Below are 8,621 nucleotides of genomic sequence, written 5' to 3' on the forward strand. Positions count from 1 at the left end.
TGAAATCTGGATTCCTTTGCCAAGGCAATTGCACCAGTATTGTCACAAAAGATTTTCATTGGACCCGATGCACTAGGTATGACACCAAGATCGGATATGAACTCCTTCATCCAGACTCCTTCGTTTGCTGCTTCCGAAGCAGCTATGTACTCTGCTTCACATAGCTTGCTCCTTCATCCCGCCACGACGCTTTGTTTTGAACTGCACCAACTGACAACTCCACCATTTAATGAAAACACGTATCCGGTTTGGGATTTAGAATCGTCCGGATCAGTGTCGAAGCTTGCATCAACGTAACCGTTTACAATGAGCTCTTTGTCACCTCCATATACGAGAAACATATCCTTAGTCCTTTTCAGGTATTTCAGGATGTTCTTGACCGCTGTCCAGTGATCCACTCCTGGATTACTTTGGTACCTCCCTGCTAAACTTATAGCAAGGCACACATCAGGTCTGGTACACAGCATTGCATACATGATAGAGCCTATGGCTGAAGCATAGGGATCATCTTTCATTTTCTCTCTATCTTCTGCAGTGGTCGGGCATTGAGTCTGACTCAACTTCACAACTTGTAACATAGGCAAGAACCCTTTCTTTGCTTGATCCATTTTGAACTTCTTCAAAATCTTGTCAAGCTATGTGCTTTGTGAAAGTCCAATTAAGCGTCTTGATCTATCTCTATAGATCTTTATGCCTAATATGTAAGCAGCTTCACCCAGGTCTTTCATTGAAAAACTCTTATTCAAGTATCCCTTTATGCTATCCAGAAATTCTACATCATTTCCAATCAGTAATATGTCATCTACATATAATATCAGAAATGCTACAGAGCTCCCACTCACTTTCTTGTAAATACAGGCTTCTCCGAAAGTCTGTATAAAACCAAATGCTTTGATCACACTATCAAAGCGTTTATTCCAACTCTGAGAGGCTTGCACCAGTCCATAAATGGATCGCTGGAGCTTGCACACTTTGTTAGCTCCCTTTGGATCGACAAAACCTTCCGGTTGCATCATATACAACTCTTCTTCCAGAAATCCATTCAGGAATGCAGTTTTGACATCCATCTGCCAAATTTCATAATCATAAAATGCGGCAATTGCTAACATGATTCGGACAGACTTAAGCATCGCTACGGGTGAGAAGGTCTCATCGTAGTCAACCCCTTGAACTTGTCGAGAACCTTTTGCGACAAGTCGAGCTTTGTAGACAGTAATATTACCGTCAGCGTCAGTCTTTTTCTTGAAAATCCATTTATTCTCAATTGCTTGCCGATCATCGGGCAAGTCAACCAAAGTCCATACTTTGTTCTCATACATGGATCCCATCTCAGATTTCATGGCTTCAAGTCATTTTGCGGAATCTGGGCTCACCATCGCTTCTTCATAGTTCGTAGGTTCATCATGAGCTAGCAGCATGATTTCCAGAACAGGATTACCGTACCACTCTGGCGCGGATCTCACTCTGGTTGATCTACGAGGTTCAGTAGTATCTTGTCCTGAAGTTTCATGATCATTATCATTAGCTTCCTCACTAATTGGTGTAGGTGTCGCAGAAATAGTTTTCTGTGATGTACTACTTTCCAATAAGGGAGCAGGTACAGTTACCTCATCAAGTTCTACTTTCCTCCCACTCACATCTTTCGAGAGAAACTCCTTCTCCAGAAAGTTTCCGAATTTAGCAACAAAAGTCTTGCCTTCGGATCTGTGATAGAAGGTGTATCCAATAGTTTCCTTTGGATATCCTATGAAGACACATTTCTCCGATTTGGGTTCGAGCTTATCAGGTTGAAACTTTTTCACATAAGCATTGTTGGAAATATGCCCTAGAGGCAATAATAAATTAGTTATTATTATATTTCCTTGTTCATGATAATCGTTTATTATCCATGCTATAATTGTATTGATAGGAAACTCAAATACATGTGTGGATACATAGACAACACCATGTCCCTAGTAAGCCTCTAGTTGACTAGCTCGTTGATCAATAGATGGTTACGGTTTCCTGACCATGGACATTGGATGTCATTGATAACGGGATCACATCATTAGGAGAATGATGTGATGGACAAGACCCAATCCTAAGCATAGCACTAGATCGTGTAGTTCGTATGCTATAGCTTTTCTAATGTCAAGTATCATTTCCTTAGACCATGAGATTGTGCAACTCCCGGGTACCGTAGGAATGCTTTGGGTGTATCAAACGTCACAACGTAACTGGGTGACTATAAAGGTGCACTACAGGTATCTCCGAAAGTGTCTGTTGGGTTGGCACGAATCGAGACTGGGATTTGTCACTCCGTGTGACGGAGAGGTATCTCTGGGCCCACTCGGTAGGACATCATCATATGCGCAATGTGACCAAGGAGTTGATCACGGGATGATGTGTTACAGAACGAGTAAAGAGACTTGCCGGTAACGAGATTGAACTAGGTATTGGATACCGACGATCGAATCTCGGGCAAGTAACATACCGATAGACAAAGGGAATTGTATACGGGATTGATTAAGTCCTTGACATCGTGGTTCATCCGATGAGATCATCGTGGAACATGTGGGATCCAACATGGGTATCCAGATCCCGCTGTTGGTTATTGACCGGAGAACGTCTCGGTCATGTCTGCATGTCTCCCGAACCCGTAGGGTCTACACACTTAAGGTTCGGTGACGCTAGGGTTGTAGAGATATTAGTATGCGGTAACCCGAATGTTGTTCGGAGTCCCGGATGAGATCCCGGACGTCACGATGAGTTCCGGAATGGTCCGGAGGTAAAGAATTATATATATGAAGTGCTATTTCGGCCATCGGGACAAGTTTCGGGGTCATCGGTATTGTACCGGGACCACCGGAAGGGTCCCGGGGGGTCCACCGGGTGGGTCCACCTGCCCCGGGGGGCCACATGGGCTGTAGGGGGTGTGCCTTGGCCTATATGGGCCAAGGGCACCAGCCCCAAGAGGCCCATGCGCCAAGAGAAGAGAAAAAGGGGAGAGTCCTAAAAGGGGAAAGCACCTCCGAGGTGCCTTGGGGAGGATGGACTCCTCCCCACCCTTGGCCGCACCCTTCCTTGGAGGAAGGGGCAAGGGCTGCGCCTCCCCCTCTCCCTTGGCCCTATATATAGTGGGGAAAAAGGAGGAGCAAACCAACCTGAGCCCTGGCGCCTCCCTCTCCCTCCCGTGACACATCTTCCTCCTCCCGCAGCGCTTAGCGAAGCCCTGTTGGAATCCTGCTACTTCCACCACGCCGTCGTGCTGCTGGATCTCCATCAACCTCTCCCTCCTCCTTGCTGGATCAAGGCATGGGAGACGTCTCCGTTCCGTACGTGTGTTGAACGCGGAGGTGCCGTCCGTTCGGCGCTAGGATCATCGGTGATTTGGATCACGACGAGTACGACTCCATCAACCCCGTTCTCTTGAACGCTTCCGCGTGCGATCTACAAGGGTATGTAGATCCACTCCTCCCTCGTTGCTAGATGACTCCATAGATTGATCTTGGTGACACGTAGGAAATTTTTGAATTTATGCTACGTTCCCCAACAAGTTCTACTTTCCTCCCACTCACATCTTTCGAGAGAAACTCCTTCTCCAGAAAGTTTCCGAATTTAGCAACAAAAGTCTTGCCTTCGGATCTGTGATAGAAGGTGTATCCAATAGTTTCCTTTGGATATCCTATGAAGACACATTTCTCCGATTTGGGTTCGAGCTTATCAGGTTGAAACTTTTTCACATAAGCATCGCAGCCCCAAACTTTCAAAAACTACAACTTTGCTTTTTTGCCAAACCATAGTTCATAAGGTGTCGTCTCAACGGATTTCGATGGTGCCCTATTTAACATGAATGCGGTCGTCTCTAAAGCATAACCCCAAAACGATAGCGGTAAATCAGTAAGAGACATCATAGATCGCACCATATCTAGTAAAGTACGATTACGACGTTCGGACACACCATTACGCTATGGTGTTCCGGGTGGCGTGAGTTGCGAAACTATTCCGCATTGCTTCAAATGTACACCAAACTCGTAACTCAAATATTCTCCTCCACGATCAGATCATAGAAACTTTATTTTCTTGTTACGATGATTTTCAACTTCACTCTGAAATTCTTTGAACTTTTCAAATGTTTCAGACTTATGTTTCATTAAGTAGATATACCCATATCTGCTTAAGTCATCTGTGAAGGTGAGAAAATAACGATATCCGCCACGACCCTCAATATTCATTGGACCACATACATCTGTATGTATGATTTCCAACAAATCTGTTGCTCTCTCCATTGTACCGGAGAACAGTGTTTTAGTCATCTTGCCCATGAGGCACGGTTCGCAAGTACCAAGTGATTCATAATCAAGTGGCTCCAAAAGTCCATCAGTATGGAGTTTCTTCATGCGCTTTACACCGATATGACCTAAACGGCAATGCCACAAATAAGTTGCACCATCATTATCAACTCTGCATCTTTTGGCTTCAACATTATGAATATGTGTATCACTACTATCGAGATTCAATAAGAATAGACCACTCTTCAAGGGTGCATGACCATAAAAGATATTACTCATATAAATAGAACAACCATTATTCTCTGATTTAAATGAATAACCGTCTCTCATTAAACAAGATCCAGATATAATGTTCATGCTCAACGCTGGCACCAAATAACAATTATTTAGGTCTAATACTAATCCCGAAGTTAGATGTAGAGGTAGCGTGCCGACCGCGATCACATCGACTTTGGAACCGTTTCCCACGCGCATCGTCACCTCGTCCTTAGCCAATCTTCGCTTAATCCGTAGTCCCTGTTTTGAGTTGCAAATATTAGCAACAGAACCAGTATCAAATACCCAGGTGCTACTGCAAGCATTAGTAAGGTACACATCAATAACATGTATATCACATATACCTTTGTTCACCTTGCCATCCTTCTTATCCGCCAAATACTTGGGGCAGTTCCGCTTCCAGTGACCAGTCTGCTTGCAGTAGAAGCACTCAGTTTCAGGCTTAGGTCCAGACTTGGGTTTCTTCTCTTGAGCAGCAACTTGCTTGCCGTTTTTCTTGAAGTTCCCCTTCTTCTTCCCTTTGCCCTTTTTCTTGAAACTAGTGGTCTTGTTGACCATCAACACTTGATGCTCCTTTTTGATTTCTACCTCCGCACCTTTCAGCATTGCGAAGAGCTCGGGAATAGTCTTGTTCATCCCTTGCATATTATAGTTCATCACGAAGCTCTTGTAGCTTGGTGGCAGTGATTGGAGAATTCTGTCAATAACGCAATCATATGGAAGATTAACTCCCATCTGAATCAAGTGATTATTATACCCAGACATTTTGAGTATATGCTCACTGACAGAACTGTTCTCCTCCATCTTGCAGCTATAGAACTTATTGGAGACTTCATATCTCTCAATTCGGGCATTTGCTTGAAATATCAACTTCAACTCCTGGAACATCTCATATGCTCCATGACGTTCAAAACGTCGTTGAAGTCCCGATTCTAAGCCGTAAAGCATGGTACACTGAACTATCGAGTAGTCATCAGCTTTGCTCCGCCAGACGTTCATAACATCTGGTGTTGCTCCAGCAGCAGGCCTGGCACCCAGCGGTGCTTCCAGGACGTAATTCTTCTGTGCAGCAATGAGGATAATCCTCAAGTTACGGACTCAGTCCGTGTAATTGCTACCATCATCTTTCAACTTTGCTTTCTCAAGGAACGCATTAAAATTCAACGGAACAACAGCACGGGCCATCTATCTACAATCAAACATACATAAGCAAGATACTATCAGGTACTAAGTTCATGATAAATTTAAGTTCAATTAATCAAATTACCTAAGAACTCCCACTTAGATAGACATCCCTCTAATCCTCCAAGTGATCACGTGATCCAAATCAACTAAACCATGTCCGATCATCACGTGAGATGGAGTAGTTTCATTGATGAACATCACTATGTTGATCATATCTACTATATGATTCACACTCGACCTTTCGGTCTCCATGTTCCGAGGCCATATCTGTATATGCTTGGCTCGTCAAGTATAACCTGAGTATTCCGCGTGTGCAACTGTTTTGCACCCGTTGTATTTGAACATAGAGCCTATCACACCCGATCATCACGTGGTGTCTCAGCACGAAGAACTTTCGCAACGGTGCATACTCAGGGAGAACACTTCTTGATAATTTTAGTGAGAGATCATCTTATAATGCTACCGTCAATCAAAGCAAGATAAGATGCATAAAAGATAAACATCACATGCAATCAATATAAGTTATATGATATGGCCATCATCATCTTGTGCCTGTGATCTCCATCTCCGAAGCACCGTCATGATCACCATCGTCACCGGCGCGACACCTTGATCTCCATCGTAGCATCATTGTCGTCTCGCCAATCTTATGCTTCCACGACTATCGCTACCGTTTAGTGATAAAGTAAAGCATTACTGCGTGATTGCATTGCATACAATAAAGCGACAACCATATGGCTCCTGCCAGTTGCTGATAACTCGGTTACAAAACATGATCATCTCATACAATAAAATCAGCATCATGTCTTGACCATATCACATCACAACATGCCCTGCAAAAACAAGTTAGACGTCCTCTACATTGTTGTTGCAAGTTTTACATGGCTGCTACGGGCTTAAGCAAGAACCAATCTTACCCACGTATCAGAACTACAACGATAGTTTGTCAAGTTGGTGCTGTTTTAACCTTCGCAAGGACCGGGCGTAGCCACACTCGGTTCAACTAAAGTTGGAGAAACTGTCACCCGCAAGCCACCTATGTGCAAAGCACGTCGGGAGAACCGGTCTCGCGTAAGCGTACGCGTAATGTCGGTCCGGGCCGCTTCGTCCAACAATACCGCCGAACCAAAGTATGACATGCTGGTAAGCAGTATGACTTATATCGCCCACAACTCACTTGTGTTCTACTCGTGCATATAACATCAACACATAAAACCTAGGCTCGGATGCCACTTTTGGGGAACGTAGTAATTTCAAAATTTTCCTACGCACACGCAAGATTATGGTGATGCATAGCAACGAGAGGGGAGAGTGTGATCTAAGTACCCTTGTAGATCGACAGCAGAAGCGTTATGACAACGCGGTTGATGTAGTCGTACGTCTTCACGGCCCGACCGATCAAGCACCGAAACTACGGCACCTCCGAGTTTTAGCACACGTTCAGCTCGATGACGATCCCCGGACTCCGATCCAGCAAAGTGTCGGGGAAGAGTTCCGTCAGCACGACGGCGTGGTGACGATCTTGATGTACTACTGTCGCAGGGCTTCGCCTAAGCACCGCTACAATATTATCGAGGACTATGGTGGCAGGGGGCGCCGCACACGACTAAGAATATGATCACATGGATCAACTTGTGTCTTTCTGGGGTGCCCCTGCCTCCGTATATAAAGGTTCAAGAGAGGAGGAGGCCGGCCGGCCCCTATGGCGCGCCAAGGAGGAGTCCTCCTCCTAGTAGGAGTAGGACTCCTACTAGGAGGGGGAAAGAAGTGGGGAGGGAGAAGGAAAGGGGGGCGCCGCCCCCCCTCTCCTAGTCCAATTCGGACCAGGGGGGGAGGAGGCGCGCAGCCCACCTTTGGCTGCCCCTCTCTCTCTCCACTAAGGCCCATATGGCCCATTACTTCTCCCGGGGGGGTTCCGGTAACCCTCCGGCTTTCCGGTTTTCTCTGAAATCATCCGGAACACTTCTGGTGTCCGAATATAGCCGTCCAATATATCAATCTTTATGTCTCGACCATTTCGAGACTCCTCGTCATGTCCGTGATCACATCCGGGACTCCGAACAACCTTCGGTACATCAAAACGTATAAACTCATAATAACTGTCATTGAAACCTTAAGCGTGCGGACCCTACGGGTTCGAGAACAATGTAGACATGACCGAGACATGTCTCCGGTCAATAACCAATAGCGGGACCTGGATGCCCATATTGGCTCCTACATATTCTAAAAAGATCTTTATCGGTCAGACCGCATAACAACATACGTTGTTCCCTTTGTCATCGGTATGTTACTTGCCCGAGATTCGATTGTTGGTATCCAATACCTAGTTCAATCTCGTTACCAGCAAGTCTCTTTACTCGTTCTGTAATACATCATCTCGCAACTAACTCATTAGTTGCATTGCTTGCAAGGCTTAAGTTGTTGGGGAACGTAGCAGAAATTCAAAATTTTCCTACGTGTCACCAAGATCTATCTATGGAGAGACCAGCAACGAGGGGAAGGAGAGTGCATCTACATACCCTTGTAGATCCGGAAGCGTTCAAGTGAACGGGGTTGATGGAGTCGTACTCGTCGTGATTCAGATCACCGATGATCCTAGTGCCGAACGGACGGCACCTCCGCGTTCAACACACGTACAACACGGAGACGTCTCCCACGCCTTGATCCAGCAAGGAGGAGGGAGAGTTTGATGGAGATCCAGCAGCACGACGGCGTGGTGGAAGTAGCGGGATTCCAACAGGGCTTCGCTAAGCGCTGCGGGAGGAGGAAGATGTGTCACGGGAGGGAGAGGGAGGCGCCGGGCCTTAGATTTGTTTTGCTCCTCCTTTTCCCCCACTATATATAGGGCCAAGGGAGAGGGGGAGGCGCAGCCCTTGCCCCTTCCTCCAA

The sequence above is a fragment of the Triticum urartu genome, chromosome 4, assembly GCF_003073215.2.
Source record: "Triticum urartu cultivar G1812 chromosome 4, Tu2.1, whole genome shotgun sequence".
In the NCBI taxonomy this organism is placed as follows: Eukaryota; Viridiplantae; Streptophyta; class Magnoliopsida; order Poales; family Poaceae; genus Triticum; species Triticum urartu.